The sequence below is a fragment of the Aythya ferina genome, assembly GCF_964211825.1.
Source record: "Aythya ferina genome assembly, chromosome: 2".
Classification (NCBI taxonomy): Eukaryota; Metazoa; Chordata; class Aves; order Anseriformes; family Anatidae; genus Aythya; species Aythya ferina.
The window spans coordinates 149,123,154-149,136,594 of NC_140297.1; the positions used below are offsets into that span (position 1 = coordinate 149,123,154).

The following is a 13,441-nucleotide window of genomic DNA, read 5'->3' on the forward strand; positions in this document are numbered from 1 at the left end:
ACTAAGCCCATTAAAGACAGAAACTGCTTGGCACCAGGATTGTAGCACAGAATGGGAGAATTGAGGGATTTTAACCCAAAATTCTGGTGCCAAGCACTTTCTGTCCCTTCAGCAGGTGGAGGGGTAAACGCCAGTTTCTCAGTTACAATTCAGTGAAACTCATGTTTTGCCTTACTTTGAGGCGGAGCAAAATGGGAAGCAGTTTCCCTTTTATCTATGAATAAACACGCAGCTTCTTCTATTCTAAGCTCTTAGAAAACATCTTTTGGTTGTGTAACAGCTCCTGGCCTCCCAACTCCTCGAGTAGCTCTGATATTCCTTCAGGAAATCAAATAGTGGCTTCCTCTGAAAAGAGCCAAAAAACACCTGACCTGCTGCTGGGAAGGAGCGAAAGACTCCAAGTGATTTCTTTCTAATTTGCTGTCAGGTTTTCCAGCCAGCCTTCCTCTGTCCAGATAACGCGGAGAGCATGAAGTTTTTTACTGAAATTCCTCAGCTCGGGCTGAAGATGCAGGCGGTGCTGTGGGCACCGCTGAAGCGATCGATAAGCTTCTGTCTGGCGAGCAGGGTATTTGGCTGGATGTACTGCTTTTGCAGCTGGATGGATTGCTTTTTTTTTTTCTCAGCCCAGTCCTGTGACCACTTATTTTCCCCTCTCCTTTTCTTCACAGCCCCTCAGGCAGGGTGTTTCTCAGTTGTGTGTACACACACATGCACAGCTGCTACTGCCAAACCCTTCCATCCCAGCGCTGAGGGGGGAAATATATAAAAAAAATAAAGGAAGCAAAACCAAAGAAAGCAAACTTTAGCTTTAGGACCCAGCAGGTGAGTCCCTTGAAGGAGAAGGGCGATGAGCCAGGCACATTTTATCGAAGCTCCCAGTAGCCAGAGCTGGTTCTGGCCCATGCCTGCAGCAGATGTGTTGTGGGTATTTCCAGTCCAACGCGGCAGGATGGCAGGGCATCCCTCTGTGAGTGCTCCCCACTGTCGTTTTGGCCTCAGAAATGTGGATTTTCTTTTTCCCCAGAGGCCCCCAAGGTATGTGGTGTTACTGTACATGCTGGAGCACCAAACCTTCACATGATGCTGTTGGTGGTCAGTGGACATTGCTGCAGTTCCTGTCAGTCAGCATTCCCAGGTCTTGTCAAAAAACTCATTGTGGGCAGAGAGTGGAAGGGTTGTTTGCTGTTTTGCAGTTTTCTCCTTTTTTTTTTTTCTTTCCCTGACTTACAGAGCTTTCTCCCTCTTTTGTAGGTATCTGAAGTTCTGCTCGCCTTGAGAGGCAGAAGAACTGAATTCCCAGGATGTAAGAAACGCAGTGCTGTGAGTAGCTGCTTTATTTCTATTTTCCTTTTAAGTGAGAACCCCGAGTTTTCTCAAACAGAAGGAAGCATAAAAAGAAAATTAAAAAAAAAAAAAAAAGACATTTTTAGAACTGTTTACAGCAAGCAACTCCAGTGCTTTGGAACCAGTTGTGTGTCTTTGGCACCTCTGTGCAACCCACAAAATGTAGCCAGCATTGTATTACCACATAGGCTGAGTAATTATCTCGCTACAGATATGAACCACATGAATGCATTTAACTATGAATATGGTCAGCAGAATGGACCATTAGCACCATCTGAAGCTTGTTTGTTATTTTCAAGCCCTACCAGCCATTAAAAGACAAAACATTGCTGGAGAGTTGAGGCAAGGAATTCCTCAGGAAGAAAGCCTGTGTGTTTTGGAAGGGGAGAAGAACATGGGTTTGCCGTGAGGTGGTTTTTGAGTGTGTGTGTACAGCTTCCCAGCCCTGTCACCAAAACAGAAAATGATCCAGTATCTAGCTCTTCCCTAATCTGGTCAAATAACTTCAGAGCCACTTTTACACCACATGAGGTATCTGCAGGCTTGGCTCCCTCCCTTGCTCCAAGGCACTTTGGCCAATATTTTATGGAGTTGGACTCAGTGATCCATGTGGGTCCCTTCCAACTCGGGATATTCTATGATTATGAGTATATGCACATATATTTGAGCAGCAGCCACCCCATGGCTTCTTCCTCTGCATTGCCAAAGAAGCCGGGGCTGGTTTGTAGCTCCTGAGCTGCAAGAGCTGGGGCTGCACAAGACAAACCTCTGTGTGCCCCAGGGCAGCTCCTCCAGGCCATAGGGAAACAGGGTTAAAATTTGAGTGTTTGGGTACCACTGCTCTGGGCATCACTGCGTTTCTGTAAGTTTTCCTAGCAGAGCAGCTGTACAGGGGTTGGGGTTTTTTGAGGTGTTTAAAAGCAGCCCGAAGCCCATTCCATTTTTACCCTCTTCTGTGGTGATACAAATCTATGGTTACTTGGAAATCAGGAGAATTTTGTTTCCATTTATATTTCAGTGGCATACAGCCTGTTTTGTGTTACACCAACACAAATCTATTTGGGCTAGAGCAGAATAAAACCCCAAATTGAAATCAGCCTGAAAAAAATAAAGGCCTTTGTTATGTTAAGAGGAAAGAAACCGAGTCCATCAGTGTTCGGAAAAAAGACGTGGTAAAAATTGCTAAATAAATACCTGGCAGGCATTCAGAAATTGGTAAGCAGAAACCCAGCAGTAGGGAATCCTGCTTCCAGCTTTTTCTGAGGGATACCAGCACAAAGTCCTTTGCTGGGAGAAAAATGGTGTGAGATTGTGATGGTGTTTTGGGTTTGTCCTCAGGAAGTTCTGTTATCTGTAGTCTCCCTTTGGATCAAAAGCATTTTCTCCCCACTCCTCGGTGTTTAATGCCGCATGAGGCCTGCTAATCGAGCTGTGGGGTTTATTTTTTGTCCGTCACTTAGAAAGCACCACACAGAAGGGGCTCTGGCCTTGTTCCCTACAGCCATGCTGGCTGCAGGGAGGTGGTGTGGGGGAATAAATTCAGCAGAAAGGTGCCACGTTACACGTTGTGTCTCTCAAAATATGTCCATCCATTAGAAACGCTGCTGAGCAACCTCCTCTTTGAGATGAGCGTTTTGTTTTCTGTTAAGTAGGCAGTGCTGAAATTTGGCCTCTGCTCTGCAAGCACCTCTGAAGCCCTGACAAATCCTTGTCCTAACGCACCCATGCGGTGCTCACTGCTGCAGAAGGAGTAAACACGGGGACCTGCCCGTGCTGTGCTCCAGCTCTTCAAAGGCAGACGGCTGGTCCAAGGTGCATGCTGTCTGGGTTGTTAAGTCAAAGCAACACAGCGGTGCAGGAGGCTCTGATATATCACGGCTGTGTTAAGAGGGTGAGAGATAAAACAGAAGAGCAGGCTGCTTGGAAGCCGCCCAGGTGACTTGTGTACGGTCTCAGATGGCTCTGAAATTATTGCAGTGAGAAGTAGCCATTTTTCAGCGGTAGAAGGAGACAGTAAATCCCCATTTACTTGTGTTGTAACACCCTGGCATGTGAAAGGCTGCTTGGCCAAAGCCAAAAAGAACTGGGCAGCATGAGATGGCTGCAGCGGGGCACTGCCAAATGAGAAACAACACGTAGAAGGTGGAGGAGAAACCGGAGGTGGAACATCTGCTCTCTGCATTACCCCTCCTGTACTGTCCTGCAAAATGCTTCAGGACCAGGCATTCAGCCTGGAGAGGTGCTATGGAGAGAGGGGAGAGCTGCTCAGCTGGGAAGTTCCCCTCCATGGGGTTTTGTTTTTGTGGGAGAGAGGAAGGACCAAGCCCTGGGAGGAGGCAGGGGGAGAGCTTCCTCCAGGTCAGATCCACTTGAGAAGCATCAGCAGCTGTGGTGTGGCTGCTGTCCCATGCTGGGATGCTGTGTGGGGGGACGAGGTGGTGCCAGGGCATGCTGCAGCATCAGGCTGCTGAGACATGGCAGGTCTGGCAGGAGAGCACGAAGGGCAAAGAAGCACATTGTATGCATTGGAAAAGCTGGGAAAAGGTAACTTGGAAATCTCACCCATTTTCTATCAGCACTCCCAGATGTGTAACTGTGAAGAGGATTCTTGTTGCAGGGGACCTTTCTCTGCCAGATACGGTTTGGATGGATTTGGGGGACTTCAGGGGTTTTTTTTGGTGGTAGTGGTGATGTTTTTTTTAGTTTTGTTTTGGGTTGTTTTTTTTTTTGCTATTTGCAGCTTGAGCAACGACTTGACAAATACTTTCTATCAAAGCTCTGACAGCGGGGTGTCCTCTGAATACCAGCACTGTGCTTAGGCACTGGATGGTGCCCTCGGCCCCCAGCCAGGAGAGGGTGAGGAGATTTCCTCCATGTAACATCAAGTCCACCTCTGTCCTGTGGCCAGGGCAGGGAGGAGGGCAGCTTTTCCCAAGTGCTCAGCACCTCCTGAGCTTTGCTAAGACCAGGGCTGATGCTGCCTGGCTTTCCAGCAGCCCCAATGTGGCCATCCCTAAGGATCCGGTCCAGGAGGCAGGAGGAAAGAGAATAAAGCAGATTTTGTTCCATTCTTTGTATTTTTTTGGTAGTGTCTCTTCTTCCTTTTCTTTTCCATTAAGCATGATGTCACTAATGACATCAGTCCAATAACTGCTTGCGGTTGTCATAGTCACAGCCTGTGACACCCAAACAAAGCAGCAGGAAACCAAGCTGCCCTACAAATGCTGTAATATTCACCACATTCCTTTTGATTAATAACTACGTGATTAGGTATTTAGTTTCCATTAGGAAAAAAAATAAAAATAAAAAAAGGAGTGGGGGGGCTAAAAGAACAAAATGAAGTCGCTGCGAAGGGGAAGGTTGTCCGTGACTCTGAGCCACGCAGCTGTGCTTCTGCTTCTGGTTCCTCTTCCCTCAAATCAGCGTTGCCCTGGGACCTTGATGTTCAACTCCCTCCTGCAGCAGTTCCCTTCAGTGATTCCTTCACGGTGACACCGTGGCATGGATGAAGGCAACGGGAGAAGTCCCAGTGCCTTCAGTGCAAGCAGTGTCCTCTTGGAAAAGCCTCCCAGGGCAGCGAGTGCCCGTTTGTTGTTTTAAATATATAAAATAAAGAGATTTGGCGTGAAGGGGCAGGGCTGCTCTACACTGGCAAGGTTTCTTCTCTTCTTCAGAGTTTGCACAGTTGGCCTGAGGATCGGAAGGCACCCGCTGCAGGACAAAACTCCAACAATTTCTGAAAATCCTTGGCAGGAACAGATGAAGAGTGGATGCTCTGGTGTCCCGATGAGAAATAGGGGGCTGGCAGGGAAGGGGCTGTGCCAACCCCTTGCTACCACCACCCAGGCTCCCCACACCAAGCCCCCCTGTCCCTGGACACCCATGGGGACGTGCACACCCCCAGCATGGCTTCCCCAAAATCCATGAGCTCCTGTGAGTGGCCAGGGTCAACCCCGCCGAGCTGGGGGCAGAGTCCAGCAGCGAGCGCTGCCCGGCTCCGGGGCCACAGGCGCTGGCAGGGGGGGTGCTCATTATATAATAGCTGGAGGTTGATTAATATGCCGTGAGTCAGAAATGCTGGGGTATTTTAGCTTTCTCCAGTTGCCACGGCAACGTTATTTTAACAAATAGCTTTTTAATATTTAATTAAAACTCAGCTTTTGGCAAGCCGGGGTAGGGACTATTACAATCGCTACTACAAAGGGTTAGCCATGGGTTTTGCTGGTTGATTTGTGTTTTTTGTTGTTTTTTTTTTCCTTCCCCTCCCAGAACTGTCAATTTCCAAAAAAAAAAAAAAAGAAATCACTGTAATTCATTAGTTGTGAGAAACGTGTGCGCGTTCCCAAGACACAAAGCAAATGTGATGCAAATCTGCAGTCGCAGTTGACAACTGAAGGTTGTCGCTGCTCTGAAATGCCCGGTGCCAAGCTGGCTGTGTCGGGACAGGGCGGTTTGATGGTGTTTATTAAGCGCTGCTTTGTCGCCAGACTTCCTCGCTCTACCTTTGCCTGCTGGGTGAGATCATGCCCGTTTTGTTTGCTTCCGTGCCAGGTTGGATGCTTTTTCCCTCGCCAGCTTGTAGAGGCTGGTGCCCGGGGCCAGCCCGGGCTCTGGACCGATTCCTGGGCTTTTTTTAGGTGAGCTCCTCCGCTCCCTGGTACTGCGGCGGAGACGAATGAACAGAGAACTTGGTCTCAAGAGGAAAATAAATATTTAACAGCTCTCTTTGTAAATACCTTTTATTTATAGAACAGTTGCAGGTTCTGCCGTGCTTGGTGAGCGGGGATGCTTTTTATGCAGGAATTCTGCCTTGAGGGACTCGGTGGATACTTAATGTCATTTGTGATATAATAATGAAATAAACGTGTTGGTCTCGTGGGATTCCCTCACAACCCCTCTTTGCTGTGATTAACTCCACTATCGCACACTTCGTCTCCATTCTCGTCGCATCGCTTCATCTCGTACTGAAATGTTATTTGGAAATAACACCTTTATTTCCTGCAGGGAGGGAAGGGAGGCTGTTCGGTGTTTTGACTTACACAGAAGACTCTGAAACTAGAGGTATCTCCATCACGTGCCACCATCACGTCTCACCAGGTCCCTCGCTTCCCAGAAGGCTGGCACAGGGCTGTTATCCTTCCCCCTTCCAAACAGCATGGCTCGTCTGTCAGACCTATGGCTTTCCTTCCTATTTATGCTGAAGGCATGCTATTGCAACAAAAAATATAGTATTGCTGCTGTAGTATTTCAAACAGCGCATTGGGTAGTTCTTTAAAGCATTCTTCTGGGTTGCATCCCATATTTCTGTGCATGGAAGGTGTTGGAGACTGCTGTGGGCTCTGGGGAGGATTGAGCTTAATATCTTACTGCTAAGGAATCAAAACTTCCCTGCTGCAAGATCAGATTTGACTGGTTTTGTAGCAAGCAGGGGTCTCAACATGGCTTGTAAAGCATCAGCCAAGGTCACTTTTGCTGGTGAATAGAGGGAGGTCCTGCTGTGCCAGGGACAACGTGATGGGGAGCACGGTGACAGGGGCTCGGTTGTGCCCAGGTGGAGGTGGCTGCAGAGGTGAGCAGCGGCTGCTGGGGCCAGGAGCACATGTGGGGAACAGGACCTGGGCTGCGAGTGATTCAGGCTTCCAAGCACCATGTGATGTGGCAGGTCCAGCTCATCCAATCTGCCCTGGAAAACAGCTTTTGAGGTGGAAAAAAAAAAAAAAAAAAAAAAAAAAGAAGAGTTTCTCTAGGAGGGAAGAAGCAGAGAAGAGAAACTTCTTTTTTGTTTGGGTAGATGTGTCATACAGAATCTTCCTGAAAAGGCAGATGTGATTTGCACGGGGGAATAAAAGCTGTGCTGCAAACACAGACTGCAGTGGAAGAGCTCAGCTGGTCCCCAGCAGAGCCTGAGCACTCAGGGCTTCTCATAGGGGTGAGCAGCAGTGCAAGGCGCTGTGTAGGTTTTCAGTTTACACTAAGCTTGGACCGGCACGTCATTTTGGGAGGCACAGCATGACCTCTGGCAGACCAAGGCAAGACCCTCTGTCCTTATGAAGGTTTAATATCTCTGCTCACACTTTGTATTGCAGGCCAGTAATCTTGCCCAAATCCCCATCTAACCAACCCTGGAGCTTCTCCCCCTCCCCAAAACTCTCATTCCCCATGCTTGAAGCCAGCCCCAGGTTTGCTTCCTTTTCTCGCCGCTGGTCCTGGTTGATTCAAAACCCACGCTGCTACCTTTGTGTCTGCCTGGAAGGTGAGAACAACAAGGGACGGAGTAGAGAGCCAGGTAAATTGCAAGGAGGCAGGTGGGAAGTGACAAAAATCACAATAAACTTCCCCGGAGCTCCCTGTGCTCCCCAGGATGCAATCCCCCCACCTCGGCTGCCGCAGGAGGTTTTTGGTAGCGTTGTCTCTCGCTGACTGCTTGCTCCCTACGGGGTCTGCTGGAAATCTGAGGGAGCTGGCACCCTGAAGGCAGGAGCTCTTCAATCTGCACGTCTGCTTACGTACTGGAGAGCACGCCCTTGTCTCACAGCCCGGCGCAGGCAGTGGAGGTGAGCATCATGGGGTTTGCATCCCAAGTAGCTGCCTGCGATGCAGCTGTGATTCTTGCATGGGTGGCATCGTTCAGGCCCCATCTCGCTGCTTTTGAGGCTCAGGAGGAGCATCACGTACGCAGCGAGCGCTGCGCTGGTGTCTGAGCTGTCTCCGTTCTCCCTGCCAGCGTTAGTCATGGCTCAGGTGCAAACAAACCCGGCACATTTCCTGTCTGTGCTCCTCAAAATGAGCTCAAACCGGGCTGTAGCTGTGTGTGCTGCTCCCCGACACCCAGTCAGGATTGCGAGGGACGAGTCCAGCCCCAGCTGGGTCTCGGGCAGGACAGTGAGCATGGGTGGGGAGGAAGAGCAAGGACAGCACCCGGCAGCTTCTCCAGGAGAAGACTTGAGGTCCTGCGGCATGGGGAAGTGTATTTGTCACCAAAGAGGTTGTTGGTTTTGTGGTGTTTTTTGTTGTTGTTGGTTTTTTGTTTTTTTTGTTTTTTTTTTTTTAGCTCTGGTCTAAAATATTCTGTGGTCCCTATTGCTGGTGCAACCTTATTCTCTAATTTCTTTCTTTATTTTTTTTCTGAAATAAAAGAGCCCACTGAGTGACCATGGCCAGACCATTTCTCTGGTGCTCAAGGAGTGTGGGCAAGGAGCTGCCTCCTTCTCTGACCCCCTTCTGGTGGAGTCGGGAGCGAAATTTCAGAGGAATTCAATGAGCCAGGCTCAGCCCCTTCAAAAATATTTGGACAGCACTAGGAGAAAGCACTTGTGAGCAGGTGAGAAGCAGCTTGCTTGTGGCAGCACACCCTTGGTAAGGGCTGCTTTTGTAATGAGCACAAGCCTTTTGGTGCACATTAGGGACCGAAACCTCAGCATCCTGCAGCTGCAGCGTAACGTGCAGCCCTGCCTCTTGCAGCCGTACGTCGTGCTTGGGTCTGGTGCTGCAGAAATTGTGCCGCTGCTCTTCCTCAGCTCCAAAAGCGACTTCCTTTGCCGTCTGTGAAGACCTGAGGGTGCATTTCGCGTGTGTCACGAGGACGGCTGAGTATCTCTTTCCAGCCACGTCTGGCTGAGTAATTGTGTCACTTGGATCAACTCCTGACGGCGGCGTTACACTTGGGCCAGTCCTGAGGTGGCAGGGAAATTGGAGGGATGCTCAGTGTGTTAAAAGTGGTGCAAGGCTAGCTGAGCCTACAGTACCTTGTATCATCTTGGTGGCTTTTAGGTGGGTTTTGAGCCTGGGAAGCAGGTGGGGATGAGATGAAGGGAAAGGAGGGAGATGGTGACCTCCATAGAGCTGGGTTTCCAGGAGGGGCTTCGCTGTGCCTCCAGCGATGGCTGGGATTTCCCACAGCCCCCTTCCTGCACGGGGTCTCAGTCAGGACTCGTCGGCCCCTCCTGCAGCCACCGTTTCGTGCCACGGCCGCGTTGCAGATCCCCTTCTGCTTGGCTGCACGCTGCTTCTTGGCAACCCAGCTGCCCTCTCATCCTGCCTGCGCGTGATTTTATCGCTTCCTCAACCCGGTGGGTTTAATGGGAAGTCTTCGTAGCGTGTATAAAAAAATCCTAGTAGGCTTAGCTGGCGAATTGCACCCGCAAATCACAGCCCCTGCGCGCCTGTTCCTGACACCTCCCTTCTGCAATGTGTCTCTTACCTCCCAACCAGCGCGCTGCTGTGCCCATCAGGTCTCTGCACAGCAATAGATATGTATCAAAGATGTTGCTTCTCCTCCTGAAAACCTCACTGTGCTCTGCGGTGTATCCACAGCACTGGGCTCAGGTGTAGTGGCCTCTTCCATGTCCATCTGGGGTAGCAGTGCAGACCCAGCCACCACCATGGTCAGCAGATTCGCAGCAGTGCTGTCAGACACCTGTATACAACACATGGGACCTCAGTTTTTTTCCAGGGCATTGAACTCCTGGGGGTCCCATCAAATGGTTTTGGAGACCTGGGTCCTGGCCACATCTGAAAATTAGTCTGTGGCTGCTTTGCAGGTGCTGGATTTTATTGCAGGTGATCAGAAGCCCTGCAGTGGGGGGCAGTGAGTTCCTGGGAGTGAGTTTGGGGTTTGGTTTCTGTTATTATATAGGCAAAAAGGATGAGTGACAGCATGGCTAGATCCACACACACTGCCAGCCTGTGGGTTCTCTCCCACAGGGACTGCTGGGGGTGACTGGTGCTTCTTGGCCACTCCTTGCCCCAAACCCTCTTTGGCAGAGGCTCGGTGCCAAATTATTTTGTGGAAATTCAGCACAACAGCAGCTGGACGGAGGTGAGCAGGTAGGAAACCCAGAAGGGTTCCCCCTCAGCAAGGGCTGAGGTCGCCCTGGTGGACACCTCTTGCTGTTTGCTCTCTGCAGGGCAGAAGCACCCTCACCGCCTTGCCTTCGTTGGGGCAAAAGGGGCTGAACAAAATCTGCCTTGACTTCACGAGTGGAAATTTGTTGGGTTTAACCTTCACACAGAGTTGCCTGTGAGGAGCTGTTAGCACAGACAGTAACGCTTGATGCCGCTTGTTGTTCCTGAGCCACCGATTGTGAAGCATCGAGCTTATTGCTCAAAATTACTATTTTTGTCATGGTATAAATGGTTAGTAGAGAGTTTTGAGGAGTATGTGTTGACTCATGGGGACAGCAATATTTAGCACTTGCTTTTTTTTTAATTTTTTTTATCTTCAAAGCAGTTTACAGCTAGTAATCCTCCTAACTCCTCTTTGAGGAAGGAAACAGTGTAAACTCTTTGGGGCAGGGATTGGCGCTTGTTTTGTTTTTGCAGCACTCAAATTGGGATTGGGGAAGAGCTATTGGTCTGGGAAACATTCTCACTATAAAAATCCTATCTAGTTATCATACAGAGAAACCATTTCACAAGAATAGCTCAAAAATGCTGGAGAAGATATTAGGATCGGGACATCTCCAGTGCTAACAGTTAAATGGTATCCCGCCTTTCTCAAATTTATGAAAAGAAGTTTTATCTGTCTCGGGAGGTTTTCTTTTGTTGTTTAAAGTTCCATAAATCTACATGGGAGATCTTAAAATTGGAGGAGGACTGTGTGACTAACTGAGGCATTTCTGAGTTAAGTTGTAACATGAAACATAAGAAAATAAAGGTTCTCTTGGCTGGGTGCATTAGTAGGATATATTTGAACCAGTGTGTTGCATGTCATTAAACATATGGTGAATCACATCTGACATACATGCCAAAAAGAGTCTGAGATAATGGGACCAAAATGTCATTCAGTAACAGTATTCACATGACAGAGTAATTTCCTGGAATATAATCTACAGGGATTGTCAAATTAAATTTGAAAATTTATCCCCCTTTCTATCTTGCCCCTTGCAAAATAAAACCGCCAGAAATCATTAACCCCTTGTTTGTTCTTGCTGCAACTTATGAATGTGAAGTTTCCTATTGTGTCTTGAGAGCCTTTTTCTGCCCCAGCTTCGCCTGCCCGAGGGCAGTGTGAGTCTGTGCACATCCCTCAGCAGTGTCCCTGCAGGGCCCAGCCTGTGCTGGGTGTCTTCTGCTTTGTCCTTCGTGTCTGCCGGCTGTGCTCTCCTGAAGCAGTGACCGCCTCGGGTAACATGCCTGCTTTGTGTATTGTCATGGACATAAAAATGTGCTCTGGGTTTGTTTTGGCTTCCTAGGATCTCTTCGATGAGAAGGCGTTGCATGTAGTTGTGCGTTGCGTGCCGTTGAGTGTACCATGAATCTGTGCTGGCTGAAACAACGATGTTCTCCAGGGATCTCATGCGTGTTAGGAGAAAGTATAGTCCAATTACTGCTAACCTGCCTTTATGCTAAACTTCATGCTAAAATGCATTAGGTAAACTTAAGAGATTGCTGAGGTTGTGGGGTAAGGTTTTCTGAAAGCCAGGCTCCAAATCTGCTCGGTCTGTCTCCAGTCTGTGTTTTAAGCGTTGACTCCAGCTCCTAGCAAACGTTCTCTAACTTCGTCGGTGTTAGTCAGGCGACTCATTTACTGGGAACTCTTACAGGCTCCAGTCTATTTACACAGTCCTTATTAAATTAGGTTGGAAAAGCACAGTGGAATTTCAAAGAACAGCAGAGTGTAGATTCATGATCTTTCCTTTTTTGTAGTCTGTTTGGAGGAGAATGCCTGGGGTCTCTTTTCATCTACGTGTAGATGCAAATCACTGGTGAAAATGTAGCAGAGAGAAGTCTTTTATTAGTGTTGTCTCAGCTGATGTGGTGAGCCTTGGGAGTTGTGGTGGGCATGGGCAGCAACAAGGGGACATGGTGGCTCCTGTGCATATAGCTGAGTTCAGGAGGAGAGCAGGGTGCAGGGGCCTGACGGCAAAGCCATTCCTTAGTTATTCTCCTATTCCCTTCTCTCTGGGGCCTTTGTAGCCCCTGGCTGCTGCCTCTTTCTTTCTGTCCTCCTTTCCCCTTGTCCAACCCAAAAAAGACGGCTGAGGTGCAACCCAACGCCTGCTGTTTTCATTATTGCCTACAAATCATCCTTCTTCCCCTCTGGAAAACCCTGTGCTATCACCCATGCCGTGATACACATGCATACACACACAAAAAAATAAACTTACAGCCAAACAGGATGAAATCTATAGTAAAATACTACGTGTAACATCATCAAAGCTCTGGTTTAGGCAGGGCAGATGGAGCTGCCCTGCTGACCTAATGCCCATTAAAAAAAAAAAATCTGTAGCTGGTGTCAATGGGCTGCTTTCTTTTCCTTTCTTTCCCTTTCTTATCATTTCTGTGCTTTCTCTTTATAAGAACTTCAGTGCCACATTAAAGAGATTACAGGTTCTTTTCATCTTTACCTTTATTCCCCCAATTCCACTTCTTCCCAGCAAGCCTCGGGGGTTTTTGTTGTTTTATTATTATTATTATTATTAATTTATTTTAAAGCGATTGATTTATAGCTCTCCTACCTACTGGGAAAGATTGACCCACTACTGAGCATCTTCAGACAGCTCTTCTTTTGGGTCACTTGGGACTGGAAGCAAACAGAGGTCTGGATTCAAAGGTGTTTCTTTCCTGGTGGTACTTACTCCCTACAAAAACAGCAATGGCATGTGCTAGTTCTGTGTAGTTTTATAGATATTGTGTGTATGTGCACCTTCATGCTGAAATTGGGTTGTCCGTGGAGGAAAGACTTATTTTTCACTAATAGATTTCTTGTTTTAGATCTGGTAAAAAAATCTCAAATCATTCCTTTTCCCTCTTTCTCTCCTAGTCTGCTTTTGGTGTTTTTCTGCTGCGTGTGGTTTTTTATGCAAGCCTCAGACTGTGCTTTGATTCTTCTGAAACACGGGCCTTGGATCCCATCTGAAGCCCCTTTTGGTGGGTTAAATATTTTGTGGCTCTCCTCAGTTTCCTGCCCCTGTCTCTGTCTGCAGTCTGGGGCAGGAGGCAGAGGAGGGATGTCTTTCAGAGCCCCAGCTTGTGTGCCTGATGGGCTGCGTGGGCCATGTCCTTGCTCAGCTTTTGAAGCACTGAAAAAGTATCTTTGGGTAGTCTGGAAAAGGACAGTTTTCAGTTCCTGCCATCTGATACCAACTCTAAA

At 48.4% G+C, this 13,441-nt stretch overlaps 1 protein-coding gene across 4 annotated transcripts in view; it reads left to right on the top strand.

Moving 5' to 3' along the window:
• Positions 1–13,441, top strand: part of ZHX2 (zinc fingers and homeoboxes 2) — a 68,338-nt gene that overhangs the window by 26,440 nt on the left and 28,457 nt on the right. For 3 of the 4 annotated variants that reach the window (XM_084511194.1, XM_084511192.1, XM_084511193.1), the window contains exon 2: positions 1,255–1,323. The gene's annotated coding sequence lies outside the window, so the exon portion shown is untranslated. Of the gene's footprint in view, positions 1–1,254; positions 1,324–6,351; positions 6,409–13,441 lie in introns of all 4 variants that reach the window. The other variant, XM_084511195.1, reaches the window with a different exon arrangement.